Below are 18,112 nucleotides of genomic sequence, written 5' to 3'. Positions count from 1 at the left end.
CAAAACAAAAATTCTGCAATATATTTAAACTTTATTATATTTTAGGTAATCTATGTTGTTATGAATGCTTGATATTAACCTGTTCCAATGAGAAAAAATAAACAAACATACATACATATACACAGGTTGAGTATCCCTTATCCAAAATGCTTGGGACCAGAGGTATTTTGGATATCGGATTTTTCCGTATTTCGGAATAATTGCATACCATAATGAGATATCATGGTGATGTTACCTAAATCTAAGCACAGAATGCATTTATGTTTCATATACACCTTATACACACAGCCTGAAGGTAATTTTAGCCAATATTTTTTATAACTTTGTGCATTAAACAAAGTGTGTCTACATTCACACAATTCATTTATGTTTCATATACACCTTCTACAGACAGCCTGAGGGTCATTTAATACAATATTTTTAATACAAGTTTGCGCACATTGAGCCATCAGAAAACAAAGGTTTCACTATGTCACTCAAAAAAGTCCGTATTTTGGAATATTTGGATATGGGATACTTTATATATATATATATATATATATATATACACACACACACATACATACACATATATCATGTATACTTTAAAGCCCGTTATCAGCTAGTGGCTGTACTTGTTTCCGGTCTGAAGATCGACAGTGTTTAGGTCGACCACTAAATGTAGACAGTCACGGAAGGTCGACAGGGTTTCTAGGTCGACCTGTGTTAGGTCGACAGGTCAAAAAGTTGACATGAGTTTTTCAAATTTTTTACTTTTTCATACTTAACGATCCACGTGGACTACGATTGGAATGGTAATCTGTGACGAGCGAAGCAAGGCACCTTGCCCGAAGCATGGCGAGCAAAGAGAGCTATGCGAGGGGACACGTGCACTAATTGGGGTTCCCGGTCACTCTACGAAGAAAACACACACAAAAAAACACTCATGTCGACCTTTTGACCTAACACATGTCGACATAGAAACCATGTCGACCTAAACATTGTCAACCTAGACACTGTTGATCTAATGATCCACACCCGCTGTACTATGTAAGAAATACTGAGACCTATCTTAGTAGTGGCAAGAGAATCCCAATGTACTTTAAGAAGAGATCAAGAAAGAAAAAAAAAATATATATATATAGTTTTGTCGTCAATAGAATCCCAGACAAGATAACAAATATGGCCACAATGGGTTTAAGAAAATGTTAAACGGATGTATACCTAACGGTTATGGGTCAATGGGTCGACAGTCAGAAGGTTGACTCCAAATGGTCGACAGTGTGACACGGAAATGGTCAACACATGAAAAGATCGGGATCTGGTTTTATGCTTTAGTACATTGTTAGTGACCTGTTGCACAGGTTGAGCTGCTTGAAAAAGGTCCAGAAAGGACCGAAATATTGCATTTATACAAGCATGGACTAAACAAGTAAATCTTTTTATGCTGTATTTGGTGGGTAGTGCTTTTCTTTGGCATCATATATACACACATAGTGTGTGTGTGTGTGTGTGTGTGTGTGTGTGTGTGTGTGTGTGTGTGTGTGTGTGTGTGTGTGAATATGTATGAAAAACAAAACAAAAACACAGCACTATGTTCCAGTAGTAAACGTGTGAACAATAGTAATCCAAGTATACACAGCTGCTACAACAGGAAGAAGCAGTCACATCACCGATCCTCTCCGGTAACATGCCCACACAGGTGAGAGAATTACATGCAATATAAATCTGGAAAACAGTGAAGAACAATAAAACTGCATATGGATCAGGTGGTTTGTTAGACAATTAAATAATTTCATAGGGATGGAGACAAAAGAGCAGTGGATCATTGTTCTCCACTAGCATAGCATTCAGGTTAACCTGGATAGGCTTGCATTCAAACTAGTTTTCAAAAGGTCAATTTTAATGGTTACTACATTGTCTAATATGCCGCTTGATCTAGGTGCGATTTCCTTGTAATGTACAGCACCTTCCAGATTCATAATAGAAATTACATTACACGGCCTACATGATTCGAACTTGATTTAAATCAAAGCTCTTCTGTCACAGCACATTACCCCATTTGGTGCAATTAGTAGCAGAGGCCATAACCTATGGGAATAAATCAATGAGCACAAGCAGCTACAAGTATCTTCGAACATCTTTATATATAAGTGCAAGAGGAAGAAATCTTTGAAATACGTAATCAATGGTATATTCATAGGTGGAATGTTGGACGTAATTCAATAAAAAGCCACCCCCTTTCTTACATGAGTTGCTGTATGCAATGTGTTCCAGTGTCTGCTGGATAGTTCTACATCTAACAATCCTGCCTGGATACACTGCCTTACACTACAATGTGTTCTGCATTATCACAAGCAAAGAAGAAGCAGGAGGAAACTGTGCTTTTATACTGCAAAATGAAGAGGCAAGCCTCATAAGTCAGAAATGCACAAACACTGCCCAAGCTAAAGCAAAAACTACTTCGAGTCAAGCAAAGTTCAGCTGACAAGGTTCGCAGTCAATTTAAACCATATGCAAAGGCTTGCCTGCGGGGCCCAGAGAGAGAGAAAGAGAGAGCGAAAGAGTGTGCGAGAGCGAGAGACAGGCTGAGACGGAATTGAGGAGAGTTGAGAAAGAGAAAGTATAAGAAAAAGAGGATATAAACAGAATAAAAAGAGACACAAATAGTATACAGGTTAGATCAACTGAAGTTTCAAAAGCAGATTCTGATAATGTGTAACACCTGGGGAAGAAAATAGACTACAAAAGATGGAAATGAAAAAGGAAACGGTCTAAAGGTCCGTACACACTTAACGATAAAATGAGCGACGTCGCTCATTTTCCCCCTCCTTGAGCGACGTCGCTCATTTTATCGTCAAGTGTGTATGCCGCCAGCAACGACCGATGCGCGGCCCCGCGGGTCGGCAACAATCGACGCTGTCGGTAGGGCATGCATGAAGGATGTGGACTGTCGTCCACGACCTTCATGCAGGGCTGGCGGGGGCGTGACGTCACTGAGCGATATGAGCGGTCATATCGCTCAGTGTGTATAGTCGGCCGGCCCGGGAGGGGGAAACATTAGACGATGTCGCTCACAAAGCGACATCGTCTAATGTGTATGGGCCTCAAGGCTGGAGAGAAAAACCAAATAGATTACAGAAAAGCAGAGAAAATTAAGCATCATTATCACTATGCCTGTAGCCTGGTTATAACCAAACTAATGTGGATTCATTTGGAGAGAACTATTGCTCACTGAACAGTCTCATTACAGGAACCAACAAGTCAGCTGTTTACATGTTACATAATATTTCAACAGAGAAAAAAAAAACAAAAACAAAAAAACACCACACCAATCCCTGCAAAGCTTATTCTGCAAGCAATGTATGGGGGAAGCCTCCAAAATCACCTCTGTCACAAAAATAAGGGTCCAGTCACATGATACAATACTTTCAATGTGCCAATTATTTATATACAGAAAGAGATCATTGTTATATCTCAGATAATATGCATTCAGGGAGTGGGTACTAGGTGTTGTAACAAAATAGTGGGAGGGCTTGTATATGGAAAAAGATACAGCAGTTGGACAGTGTTGTTAATGTGATCATGGATGTGATGAATAAATTAAATAAAGCCATAAGGAGAATGCAGCATGTTAGTAAAAAGGACTCGCACAGGAAAGGCCCATAAACCAAGATGACATCTCTCTTATAATAGTGACCAGTACATGTGAAGGCTGCATAGAAATCCAGAATTAGCGCTTTTATATATCAGATCAACTGTCTATCAGGCTGCACTTTACACTGCTCAGCTAATAAAGCCCAATAAGCAGGCTTCTGCCATATGCTCCATTGTTGTGCTATTCCCATTCAAGGGCTTCTTCCCATTTTGTTTGTACAAGGTGGAGGGACATACATCTCCTCCCTCCTCTCCAGATTTAGCCATCTTTTTCCTTTTTATTTTTTGGGTGGTGTTGGGAAAGGGATGCAATTCGGTTTCATTTGTGGATTTAAGAGGGTTGCGAAAGAAACAAGCTCAATTGAAAACGTACAAATAAAATACACAACCAATTTGCTTGTTTGCGGGCCTTCATTTTCTGTTTTTAAAGTGCTGTAGAGTGAAAAGGACATGCAGAAAGAAGAGAGAAGTGAAAAATAAGCCACCACCTTTTCTTTTCCCCTTCCTCAGAAAAGCAGCTGGCACAGGCGGGCACTGCGTAGCAAGGAGACTGGACAAAAGAGACCACACAGACTCTGGAAAATGTGTGTTGCGCGCAGAAGTGCAGGCTGCCAGGCTCAGCAGGAAGCGGAGGACTGATCCTATAGCAGGACAGGAGGGGGGACTTTGAGGTAACACAGCCAAGCAATATGGAATCACAAGTATTGACCAATCTCTAACTCAACCAAACCCCTATTAAAAACAGAGCTCTCTAAAAAGAAACAGAAAATTAAAAAAACAAGATTTTTATTTTTTTTATAGATGTTTATATACCCCAAATTACCAGATTAGATTGCATTAGACTGTTCAGTTTACCGATTGTATAAATGCCCATATAGATGAGCCGATGGGGGAGAGATGTGTGCTGAGCGAACCGCTCAGCACACATCTCTCCCGCCGCTCAGCACAGCGCGATCTGTGCTGAGCATGCGGGGGGTGCTCATTTCACCCAGCGGGTGAAGTGAGTGACCCGCTAGATAGGCCAATCTAGCGATAGCGATGCGCAGGACTGCGCATCGCTATCGCGTGTACACACGGAGCGATAATGCTTAAATTCTAAGCAATCTAGTCAGATTGCTTAGAATATCGCGCCGTGAGTACCCCCTTTACACAAGAGAGATTTCTCATTTTATTTACAGAATAGTATAGATCAAGTTTACCGAAGAAACAAAACCACTGTACAAGAACAACCACACCGGCGCTGGTATACTGAGCGTCGGGATCCCAACAGCCGGCATACTGAATACCACCCCGTTAGAGTGTCTCACAATGTAATTGCAAAAAACACAACTAAATAAATCAAAATAAATTAGGACCTGTGACATGATGATCCAAATCTGCAGAAGATAAAGACCTGCAGAAAATACACCTGCAACTTCCATATAATACACAATGCACCTTGCAGTGCAAAATAACCAATACATAATATAATATTGGTATGGCAGACAGCCGCATTAATAAGAGACCTTCATTGTGTGTGCGCTCATCATTTCACCTGGAAATACTGCAACTAATACAAAGAACTACATGTAACCAAATGTTAAAATTTTGTTTCTATGTACCAATGCTGGTCACCAATCATGTAGACCAGCGGTGGGGAACCTCCGGCCCGCGGGCCGTATAAGGCCTGCGAAGCCGTTTGCTCCGGCCCACCCGCTTCTCTCAGTGAGACACGCCGCCGCTCAGTCCGGCGGCAGCGTCTCTCAGCTGTCAGAACAGGGAGGAGAGTGCGGCTATTTCCGGTGGGAGCGGCAGCGTGTAGGACTTGAAACCAGCCGCCGGTTCGTGAGCCAATCAGAGCTCGCGGACCGGCAGCCAATCATGAGCCGCGGCTGCCGGTCCACGAGCTCTGATTGGCTCTCGAACTGGCGGCTGGTTTCAAGTCCTACACCCCGCCGCCCAACATAGCCGCGCTCTCCTCCATGTCCCGCCGAAAGGAGCAGCAAGCAGCACGGGGGGGGGCATTTGTATACCTGGCACTGTGGGGGGCATCTGTACACCTGGCACTGTGAGGGGCATCTGTACACCTGGCACTGTGAGGGGCATTTGTATACCTGGCACTGTGGGGGCAATTGTGGATCTGGCACTGCACTATTAGGGGCATATGTGTATCACGTCCCATTTTAACTGACCACACACATTTTTTTGGCGCGCGCGCGCAGTACTTCTAAGGGGCAGACCTACTGGGGGGCAGGGTAATTTTTTAAGTTGAGAATTTTTGTATGGCCCCCGAAGGATTTTATAAATATCCAAATGGCCCTCGGTAGAAAGAAAAAGGTTCCCCATCCCTTATGTAGACCATGGGACTTTAACCTGCGGCCCTCTAGCTGCTGTGGAACTATACATCCCAGCATGCCCTGCCACAGGTTTGCTATTAAGGCATGATAAAACTGAGGCAGGGCATGCTGATATGTGTAGTTCAACAGCACCTGGAGGGTCATAGGTTGAAAACCCATGATGCAGAGCATCCTATATAAGGCTAACACTGCTCCTTGCTCTACGGGGGAATAAAAGAGTTTTGCACACTGGCGGCCACTAGATGGCACCTGACGGAGCAATTTAAGTGTTCTGTTCGGGTGCGCACAGTCGTCGTGGCTGACATTACTGTAATGTTGTCAGTCTGACGGGCTGGTAACAAGTGCAGAATAGAAAGGGTCTGCACCATGGCTTGGATCCAAATGGCAAAATCTATAGCACTTGTGCAAGGTAAATGTATACAGGTTGAGTATCCCTTATCCAAGTGTCAAAATCCCACACTTTTGGGTCCTCTACTGAGATAATGACATATGTATTTTATCTCTCTCTCTCTGTGTGTATAATATTATATATATATATATATATATATATATATATATATATATATATATATATATATATATATATATATAAAAAATAAGAATTTACTTACCGATAATTCTATTTCTCATAGTCCGTAGTGGATGCTGGGACTCCGTAAGGACCATGGGGAATAGCGGCTCCGCAGGAGACTGGGCACAAAAGTAAAAGCTTGAACTAGCTGGTGTGCACTGGCTCCTCCCCCTATGACCCTCCTCCAAGCCTCAGTTAGGATACTGTGCCCGGACGAGCGTACATAATAAGGAAGGATATTGAATCCCGGGTAAGACTCATACCAGCCACACCAATCACACCGTACAACCTGTGATCTGAACCCAGTTAACAGTATGATAAACGAAGGAGCCTCTGAAAAGATGGCTCACAACAATAACCCGAATTTTGTAACAATAACTATATACAAGTATTGCAGACAATCCGCACTTGGGATGGGCGCCCAGCATCCACTACGGACTATGAGAAATAGAATTATCGGTAAGTAAATTCTTATTTTCTCTAACGTCCTAAGTGGATGCTGGGACTCCGTAAGGACCATGGGGATTATACCAAAGCTCCCAAACGGGCGGGAGAGTGCGGATGACTCTGCAGCACCGAATGAGAGAACTCCAGGTCCTCCTCAGCCAGGGTATCAAATTTGTAGAATTTAGCAAACGTGTTTGCCCCTGACCAAGTAGCTGCTCGGCAAAGTTGTAAAGCCGAGACCCCTCGGGCAGCCGCCCAAGATGAGCCCACCTTCCTTGTGGAATGGGCTTTTACAGATTTTGGCTGTGGCAGGCCTGCCACAGAATGCGCAAGCTGAATTGTACTACAAATCCAACGAGCAATCGTCTGCTTAGAAGCAGGAGCACCCAGCTTGTTGGGTGCATACAGGATAAACAGCGAGTCAGATTTCCTGACTCCAGCCGTCCTGGAAATATATATTTTGAGGGCCCTGACTACGTCCAGTAACTTGGAGTCCTCCAAGTCCCTAGTAGCCGCAGGCACCACAATAGGCTGGTTCACGTGAAACGCTGAAACCACCTTTGGGAGAAATTGAGGACGAGTCCTCAATTCTGCCCTATCCGTGTGAAAAATCAGGTAAGGGCTTTTATAAGATAAAGCCGCCAATTCTGAGACACGCCTGGCTGAAGCCAGGGCTAACAGCATTACCACCTTCCATGTGAGATATTTTAATTCCACAGTGGTGAGTGGTTCAAACCAATGTGATTTTAGGAACCCCAAAACCACATTGAGATCCCAAGGTGCCACCGGGGGCACAAAAGGAGGCTGTATATGCAGTACCCCTTTGACAAACGTCTGGACTTCAGGCACTGAAGCCAGTTCTTTTTGGAAGAAAATCGACAGGGCCGAAATTTGAACCTTAATGGACCCTAATTTTAGGCCCATAGACAGTCCTGTTTGCAGGAAATGTAGGAAGCGACCCAGTTGAAATTCCTCTGTAGGGGCCTCTTTGGCCTCACACCACGCAACATATTTTCGCCAAATGCGGTGATAATGTTTCGCGGTTACATCCTTCCTGGCCTTTATCAGAGTAGGGATGACTTCTTCTGGAATGCCTTTTTCCTTCAGGATCCGGCGTTCAACCGCCATGCCGTCAAACGCAGCCGCGGTAAGTCTTGGAACAGACAAGGCCCCTGCTGGAGCAGGTCCTTTCTTAGAGGTAGAGGCCACGGGTCCTCCGTGAGCATCTCTTGAAGTTCCGGGTACAAAGTCCTTCTTGGCCAATCCGGAACCACGAGTATAGTTCTTACTCCTCTCCTTTTTATGATTCTCAGTACTTTTGGTATGAGAGGCAGAGGAGGGAACACATACACTGACTGGTACACCCATGGTGTTACCAGAGCGTCCACCGCTATTGCCTGAGGGTCCCTTGACCTGGCGCAATATCCGTCTAGTTTTTTGTTGAGACGGGACGCCATCATGTCCACCTTTGGTTTTTCCCAACGGTTTACCATCTCTTGGAAGACTTCTGGATGAAGTCCCCACTCCCCCGGGTGAAGGTCGTGTCTGCTGAGGAAGTCCGCTTCCCAGTTGTCCACTCCCGGAATGAACACTGCTGACAGTGCTATCACATGATTCTCCGCCCAGCGAAGAATCCTTGCAGCTTCTGCCATCGCCCTCCTGCTTCTCGTGCCGCCCTGTCTGTTTACGTGGGCGACTGACGTGATATTGTCCGATTGGATCAATACCGCCTGACCCTGAAGCAGGGGTTTTGCTTGACTTAGGGCATTGTAAATGGCCCTTAGTTCCAGAATGTTTATATGAAGAGATGTTTCCATGCTTGACCACAAGCCCTGGAAATTTTGTCCCTGTGTGACTGCTCCCCAGCCTCTCAGGCTGGCATCTGTGGTCACCAGGATCCAATCCTGAATGCCGAATCTGCGGCCCTCTAGTAGATGAGCACTCTGCAGCCACCACAGAAGAGACACCCTTGTCCTTGGCGACAGGGTTATCCGCTGATGCATCTGAAGATGCGATCCGGACCATTTGTCCAGAAGATCCCACTGAAACGTTCTTGCATGGAATCTTCCAAATGGAATCGCTTCGTAAGAAGCCACCATTTTTCCCAGGACCCTCGTGCACTGATGCACTGACACCTGGCCTGGTTTTAGGAGATTCCTGACTAGCTCGGATAACTCCCTGGCCTTCTCCTCTGGGAGAAACACCTTTTTCTGGACTGTGTCCAGAATCATTCCTAGGAACAGGAGACGTGTCGTTGGAATCAGCTGCGATTTTGGAATATTTAGGATCCACCCGTGCTGACGTAACACTAACTGAGATAGTGCTACTCCGACTTCTAACTGTTCCCTGGACCTTGCCCTTATCAGGAGATCGTCCAAGTAAGGGATAATTAAAACGCCTTTTCTTCGAAGAAGAATCATCATTTCGGCCATTACCTTGGTAAAGACCCGAGGTGCCGTGGACAACCCAAACGGCAGCGTCTGAAACGGATAATGGCAGTTTTGTACTACAAACCTGAGGTACCCTTGGTGAGAAGGGTAGATTGGGACGTGGAGATAAGCATCTTTGATGTCCAGAGACACCATATAGTCCCCTTCTTCCAGGTTTGCTATCACTGCTCTGAGTGACTCCATCTTGAATTTGAACCTCTTTATGTAAGTGTTCAAGGATTTTAGATTTAAAATTGGTCTCACCGAGCCGTCCGGCTTCGGTACCACAAACAGCGTGGAATAATACCCCTTTCCCTGTTGTAGGAGAGGTACCTTGATTATCACCTGCTGGGAATACAGCTTGTGAATGGCTTCCAAAACTGCCTCCCTGTCGGAGGGAGACTTTGGTAGAGCAGACTTCAGGAACCGGCGAGGGGGAGACATCTCGAATTCCAGTTTGTACCCCTGTGATACTACCTGCAGAATCCAGGGGTCCACTTGCGAGTGAGCCCACTGCGCGTTGAAATTTTTGAGACGGGCCCCCACCGTGTCCGAGTCCGCTGTAAAGCCCCAGCGTCATGCTGAAGGCTTGGCAGAAGCAGAGGAGGGCTTCTGCTCCTGGGAAGAGGCTGCCTGGTGCAGTCTTTTTCCTCTTCCTCTGCCCCGGGGCAGAAATGAGTGGCCTTTTGCCCGCCTGTACTTATGGGAACGAAAGGACTGAGTTTGAAAAGACGGTGTCTTTTTCTGCTGAGAGGTGACCTGGGGTAAAAAGGTGGACTTTCCGGCCGTTGCCGTGGCCACCAGGTCCGATAGACCGGCCCCAAATAACTCCTCCCCTTTAAACGGCAATACTTCCATATGTCGTTTGGAATCCGCATCCCCTGACCACTGTCGCGTCCATAACGCTCTTCTGGCAGAAATGGACATAGCACTCACTCTTGATGCCAGGGTGCAAATATCCCTCTGTGCATCACGCATATATAGTAATGCATCCTTCAAATGCTCTATAGTTAGTAATATACTGTCCCTATCCAGGGTATCAATATTTTCAGTCAGGGAATCCGACCACGCCACTCCAGCACTGCACATCCAGGCTGATGCGATTGCTGGTCGCAGTATAACACCAGTATGTGTGTATATACCCTTCAGGATATTTTCCAGCCTTCTATCCGCTGGTTCTTTGAGGGCGGCCGTATCAGGAGACGGTAACGCTACTTGTTTAGATAAACGTGTGAGCGCTTTATCTACTTTAGGGGGTGTTTCCCAACGCGCCCTAACCTCTGGCGGGAAAGGGTATAGTGCCAATAATTTATTAGAAATTAGCACTTTTTTATCGGGGGAAACCCACGCTTTATCACACACCTCATTTAATTCATCTGACTCAGGAAAAGCTACTGGTAGTTTTTTCACTCCCCACATAATACCCTTCTTTGTGGTACTTGTAGTGTCAGAAATGTTCAATGCCTCCTTCATTGCCGTGATCATGTAACGTGTGGCCCTACTGGACATTACGTTTGTCTCCTCACCGTCGACACTGGACTCCGTATCCGTGTCTGGGTCTGTGTCGACCCACTGAGGTAACGGGCGTTTTATCGCCCCTGACGGTGTCTGAGACGCCTGGACAGGCACTAATTGATTTGTCGGCTGTCTCATGTCGTCAGTTTTTTGTAAAGTGCTGACATTGTCACGTAGTTCTTTAAATACAACCATCCAGTCAGGTGTCGACTCCCTAGGGGGTGACATCACTAATACAGGCAATTGCTCTGCTTCCACATCATTTTCCTCCTCATACATGTCGACACAATCGTACCGACACCCAGCACACACACAGGGAATGCTCTGATAGAGGACAGGACCCCACTAGCCCTTTGGGGAGACAGAGGGAGAGTTTGCCAGCACACACCAGAGCGCTATATATATATATATATCTATATATATATCTATATATATATCTATATATCTATATATCTATATATATCTATATCTATATCTATATATATCTATATATATATATATATATATATATATATATATAGGGATAACCTTATATAAGTGTTACTCCCTTTTATAGCTGCTGTTTATAATTTAGCTGCCAATAGTGCCCCCCCTCTCTCGTTTTTACCCTGATTCTGTAGGGACTGCAGGGGAGAGTCAGGGAGCTGTCCTTCCAGCGGAACTGTGAGGAAAAATGGCGCTTGTGTGCTGAGGAGATAAGGCCGTCGTGAAGGGGCGGAGCCTATCTCCCGCTTTTTTCTGGAAAACTGGCAGGGGTTAAATACATCCATATAGCCCAGGAGCTATATGTGATGTATTTCTTTTGCCATCCTAAGGTATTTCTGTTTTTATTGCGTCTCAGGGCGCTCCCCCCCAGCGCTCTGCACCCTCAGTGACCGGAGTGTGAAGTGTGCTGAGAGCAATGGCGCACAGCTGCAGTGCTGTGCGCTACCTTAGTTGAAGACAGGACCGTCTTCTGCCGCCGCTTTCTCCGGACCTCTTCGTTCTTCTGGCTCTGTAAGGGGGCCGGCGGCGCGGCTCCGGGACCCATCCAGGCTGAACCTGTGATCGTCCCTCTGGAGCTAATGTCCAGTAGCCAAGAAGCCCAATCCACTCTGCAGTCAGGTGAGTTCGCTTCTTCTCCCCTTAGTCCCACGATGCAGTGATCCTGTTGCCAGCAGGACTCACTGAAAATAAAAAACCTAAAATAAACTTTTACTCTAAGCAGCTCAGGAGAGCCACCTAGATTGCACCCTTCTCGTTCGGGCACAAAAATCTAACTGAGGCTTGGAGGAGGGTCATAGGGGGAGGAGCCAGTGCACACCAGCTAGTTCAAGCTTTTACTTTTGTGCCCAGTCTCCTGCGGAGCCGCTATTCCCCATGGTCCTTACGGAGTCCCAGCATCCACTTAGGACGTGTATGTATGTATGTATGTATGTATGTATGTATGTATGTATGTATGTATGTATGTATGTATGTATGTATGTATGTATATATATATATATATATATATATATATATATATATATATATATAATCTATATATCTCTGTCTCAGTAGGGGACCCAAAAATGTGGGATTTAGAATTTTGGATAAGGGAAACTCAACCTGTACTACACTTATGGGGTGTAATCACATCACCGGCGGTTGGTTTCCCGCCGGTCAGTATACAGACGCCGGAATCCTGACCAATAGAAATACAAACAGTCAGCATGCAGACTAACAGGGACTATTCCCACTCGTGGATGTCGTCACTGAGCCCGCAAGGGGCTGCATTGCGTCCCCCGCCAGCAAAGTATACTTATGCCTACAAGAAACCCATGTCTCCCCAGACACACTGTTACACAACCTTCACACTCCCAGCTGCCAATATCCTCAGTAACCCATATTAGCCATCAGTGTCAGATATAAACCATTACCTACATGTAAAGAAGACCTTTTCAGTACCACCATAAAACTAAGCATTAGACACATTAATGAAAGTTTCAGTAATCAGCAGTTACTAGCCAAACCACATACACACCCTAATGTGACAAAATGAGGTGCAGCAGTGGCAGTGAGGACATAAATATGATGACGGCCCACCAACTCCACTTGCACACCTTCCTCACTTCATATTCACAAGTGGCAAACAATAAAAAAAGGTGGCGAGAATAAAAAAAATACATATACACACACACACACACACACACACACACTTTTCTGGAATAAATGTACAAGCACCAGTCATAATATTAAAGCCACCTGCCTAATACTGTGTAGGTCCACCTTGTCCCACCAAAACAGTTCTGACCTGCTTAGGCATGGACTCAAAAGGTGTCCCGTGGTATCTGACACCAGGACGTTATTGAGATGACCCGGGTCTATTCGGGGTGCCCAGCTCACTTCCCATTATAGTGGGCAGGACAGGGGCATGATTCTGGGAACCGCTGGCCCAAGGGGAGAGGGCACGACCAATATGATGAAAACCGCCTGGCTCTGCCCCATGAGAACCAATTGCCATCTCCACTTTTAGAAACTTCTACCTCCCAGATTGTTGTCCATTTTGCTGTTGTTACTAATGCTCCTGGAAGGGCACCTGGGCAGAGTAGGAACGTAATATATTTGTGAGTGCCAGATCCTGATGCATATAATATTAGATAAATATGGATTTTACTCATGGGGGTTAAATGGATAGAAGAAAAATTTTCCAAACAGATACCCTTGTATCTAGTAGCAGCATCTGAAGAATAGTCCAGAACTGTAAGGGGTATATTTACTAAAGAGCAGGTTTTTAAAGTGGAGATGTTGCCCATAGCAACCAGATTCTAGTAGGTGCTAGATAAATAAGTAGAATCTGACTGGTTTCTATGGGCATCATCTCCACTTCTAAAAACCCGCACTTTAGTAAATACACCCTTCCATGATGTAACATTGTAGCTGGGGCATTGGAAAGGTAATAAGGGAGAGTGAGGGACTAAATGTGGAAGAGAAGTATGTATCTCTCTGGTTTGAGTGAAGAGAGGTTTGCGCACACAGAGCAACTATTCACAGCTTGTTCCATTTGATGTACAGCAAAGGTAGGGTAGGGGGCGTGGAGAGGCAGGCCATAGGTTTAGGTCCTCTCTTATACCCCTTTCACATCGCAAATGCCTAGTCCCACCCGGTAATTGGAAACGGGTCCATACTGGGTGGGACCCAGCATTAGACCCTAACAACTGGATCCCTGACCCGGCATATTGCCGGGTCGGGTTGCCATAGCGGCGGGGGGCGAAGCCGGAGGCGGCGCTGGGAGATGAGCTCAATTCTGCGCCACCTTTCCCTATGTAGTAAACGGGTCCCGGGTCGCATCGACCCGGCAACCCGTTCACATTGCCCCTGACCTAGTATTCATGCCCGGAATAACTTTGCTTCATTCCCGATTGAAATACCGGGCCAGCCGAATTCGCCATGGGCCCTTTCACACCGCACAGCAATATACTGGGTTGATACAGAGTTATTTGTGCGGTGTGAAAGGAATATTACTTTTCTGTGGGACTGTACATAGTTGCCCTGTGTCAGACAATTTAAAGTGTCTATTTTCATGTTACCCATTTAACAAAATGTAACTTTTGGACTTGTACATATAGCATATGTAAATACAATGCACATTAAAGATAATATTTTGGAATACCGTGGAACTGGGTATGTATTAGAGGAAAACATTAAACTTCCCTTTATACAGATTGCATACTTAATGCATTATTTGTAAAAGAAGAGGATTCAAAGTAAAAAAAAAAAAAAGTAATGTACCTGGCAACATATTGGGGGGGGGGGGGGGGGGGGGGGGGGGGGGGGATTATATAATACCCCACCCCCTCCCTCTTCCCCAGGCATAAAACAAATACAAGTGGAATGGTCTCACTGCTTTCTACGTCATATCATTTGCTGCACATATATATGTGTATGGGCATTTAAACTTTAGAATCAGTGTACCATGACTGCCAGACCTAATCAGAATATGTTATATTGGACAACAGGCAACAGTGCACCTGGATAATATCAGCATTAACCAATTGTACATAATCAGTAACAGGTACTGTGGAGAAAGCAAGCTCATGCTGCACTACAACGAAGGCGGAAGATCACAGCCCCTACAACTTGTATACAGACAAAGTGCCTTTTTCTTCACATTTTACTTGTTCATAGCAGTGAAAAAGACGTTCTGTTTACAAGGGCATGGTTCTGCTTTGTTTGTTAGAAAGAGATAGAAACTAGTATTCTGGCAATAAAGTAGTTAATCTCCATTCCAGACACACCCTGGCAAGTACAGGATCACAGAACGGAGGAGGTGGGGGTAGTATTGCCCTCGGGCACAAGGTGCGCCTCTAATCTATCAATATGGGCTCAGAATGCAGGTGAGAGGGATGTGTATTACCTGTACATACATATATGCAACCACACACATATATATCAGGCAGACGTGGAATGAAAATCTGGGTGTCCAGGAAGAATGTAGAGTGACTTGTAGATAGCAGAGAAAGTCATAACGATGTACTGATCCGGACAGCATAGGTTAACTCTCCTGACCACTATCTCATGCAGAGAATATACTCATCTGGTCCTGGTAAAATGATCTTTGTACAGCTGAGCATGTGTATGTAACCACGCACAGAAACTTTAGACCAGTATAACAAGGTAGTGTATGTTGCATGGTACAAAATGCTAGAGGTGTTGCTTTTGAAAAATAGAGATTTTACCGACATCAACTTTCAAACATTTCAGTGCATTATTATTATTATTATTAGTTATGAGGGAACATAAGGGGAACAAACAAACATGACAAGTATCTCCTTGTACTCGAATACCAGTTCAGCATTTATACAAATGTGGGAGATTAAAGCCAAATAGTGACTACACTAGGAAATAGTATTATTTCAATTTCAAGTGTTGGGTGTGTATGTGGAGTTAAATCTATGCCACAGAGGCAATTACACAGAGGCTTTACACAAAAGGGTGTCCAGGTGGGTATGTAGGAGCATAGCTTTGTAACTGTAAAACCTATCCCCTCCCCCTAACCACCACCTCTCACCCTCCAACTTGCCCAGCAGGCGTCTCAGGCTCTGTGGAATGCAGACCAGCCCCAGGCACCATCTCAGGACCTTCCCAGTAAACGGTTTGCCAACTCTATATGACTTTTAAAACAGAGGCACAGTGAATACCAAGAACTGGGGGAGGGGAAGCTGCAGGGGCAATGCAGATAAAATTAAAGTGTGTTTATAAGATTACACAGTTTTCTACATCAGTATTTGTGTAAACATGAACTTTTACTTGTATTGATGGGCAATCTCTAGTAAAATTTTAAAAAAGTTGCAACATTCTGACAAAACCACATTACAGAACACATACAATAAATTTGAATGGGAAGAGTTTGTAAAATTCATAGAATGAGATAAAAGTTGCCAGCAGACTTTACACTTGGCAAATATTTGGGGAGGTATAGGCTTATTATCAGTTTCAACTTAAGGCGAATACACACTGGGCGATTTTGAGCTGAAAGCAGCTCACTTTTAGGCCCTCATTCCGAGTTGTTCGCTCGCTAGCTGCTTTAAGCAGCAGTGCAAACGCTAGGCTGCCGCCCTCTGGGAGTGTATATTAGCTTAGCAGAAGTGCGAACGAAAGGTTAGCAGAACTGCTCGTAAAAATTTTCATGCAGTTTCTGAGCAGCTCCAAACCTACTCCTACCTTGCAATCACTTCAGTCAGTTTAGTTCCTGCTTTGAAGTCACAAACACGCCCTGCGTTCGGGCAACCACTCCCGTTTCCCCAGCCACTCCTGCGTTTTTTTAGCACACTCCCGGAAAAAGGCCAGTTACCACCCAGAAACACTCACTTCCTGTCAATCACTCACCGATCAACAGAGCGACAGAAAAGCGTCACTCGCCCTTGTGTAAAACTGCATAGTTTTGTGTGAAAGTACTTTGCGCGTCCGTACGCATGCGCAGAACAGCCGATTTTTAGCCTGACCGCTGTGCTGTGAACAACGGCAGCTAGCGATCAACTCTGAATGAGAGCCTTAGTGCGTTGAGCTGCTTTCAGCTTAGAGCCGCCCAGTATGTATGCACAAGCGGTGAGCGCTGATGCGCGCTCCCGCTTAATCACTGGCGGCCGCCGTTCATCTACTGGTATTACCAGTAGATGAACGGCAGGGTGAGCGGCTTTCCATAGGGTCCTGCTATGGAAAGCCGCTCACCCCCGCAGACATCGCTGGGCAGGGGGGGAAAGGGCTCAGTGTGTATGCACTGAACGCTTTTCAGCCCAGCGATGTCAGCGATCATCCCTATGCATACACGCTGGGCAAAAACGCCACCCAGTGTGTATGCACCTTAAGAAGCTAGAGATCACATCATTGCTAGACCAAGGGGACGTCTGGCTACATTATATCTTGTGTTTAGCAAGGGCAGAAGGTTTATATAGATTAGGTATACGTTTATTTTTTGTGAAATTCAATAAGATGATTTCTGGTATCACCTTGGTAAACCCCACTTTTTCTCTGCTCAAAACTAAGAAACCACTATTAAAATATTTAGCTAGCCAGACATATGAAGACAATCCAGGCATTATGCAGGGGTTGTGTAGGACATGTAGACAGTCCTAATGTCGACCCGAGACTGCAGACAGTGATAAACGTCAACCATATCAACATTCACCACGTAGACAGCAATGAAATGTTGACATGTTAGAATGTTTAGATATCGTTCGTGGTGTCCCAGCAGTCACTTATACCCCTTTTGGATTTACCGAGCTGGGTCGCACCCAGGAATATATACACGGGTGTGACCCATCTTGAAATCCCTTTCAGACTTGCAGCCTGACTCAGCATATTGTCGGGTTGGTGACGTCACCACCGACGCTACAGGAGGTGGGGCTAGGAGATCATCATCTCCAAGCGCCGTCTCCTCCTATGCAGAGAACGGGTGCCGAGTCGCCTTGACCCGGCTTACCATTCATACTGTACCGAATTCCGGTTCAATTTTGGCTTCAACCCAGGTCACGAAATGCCGGGACGCTCGACCCAGGATATAGCATTAGGACCCTTTAAGGCTAAGCAAAATCCTAGGTTGATGCGCGTTCACGCGCAATAACCCAGGGAATTGTTGCTAGTCTGAAAGGAAGTCACACTGCCGGGAGAGCTTTAGGGCTGCCTAACATCTCCATGCGTGCTGTGCACGCCCCCTACAG

General features: G+C 45.3%; 1 protein-coding gene across 3 annotated transcripts in view; it reads right to left on the bottom strand.

The window, feature by feature from the left end:
* HIC2 (HIC ZBTB transcriptional repressor 2) overlaps positions 1-18,112 on the bottom strand; it is a 208,277-nt gene that overhangs the window by 164,511 nt on the left and 25,654 nt on the right. The window lies entirely within an intron of this gene.

This window comes from Pseudophryne corroboree, chromosome 1 (assembly GCF_028390025.1).
Source record: "Pseudophryne corroboree isolate aPseCor3 chromosome 1, aPseCor3.hap2, whole genome shotgun sequence".
Lineage (NCBI taxonomy): Eukaryota > Metazoa > Chordata > Amphibia > Anura > Myobatrachidae > Pseudophryne > Pseudophryne corroboree.
Note: the sequence above shows the minus strand (reverse complement) of the source record. Positions and strands in the feature narration are given on the sequence as shown.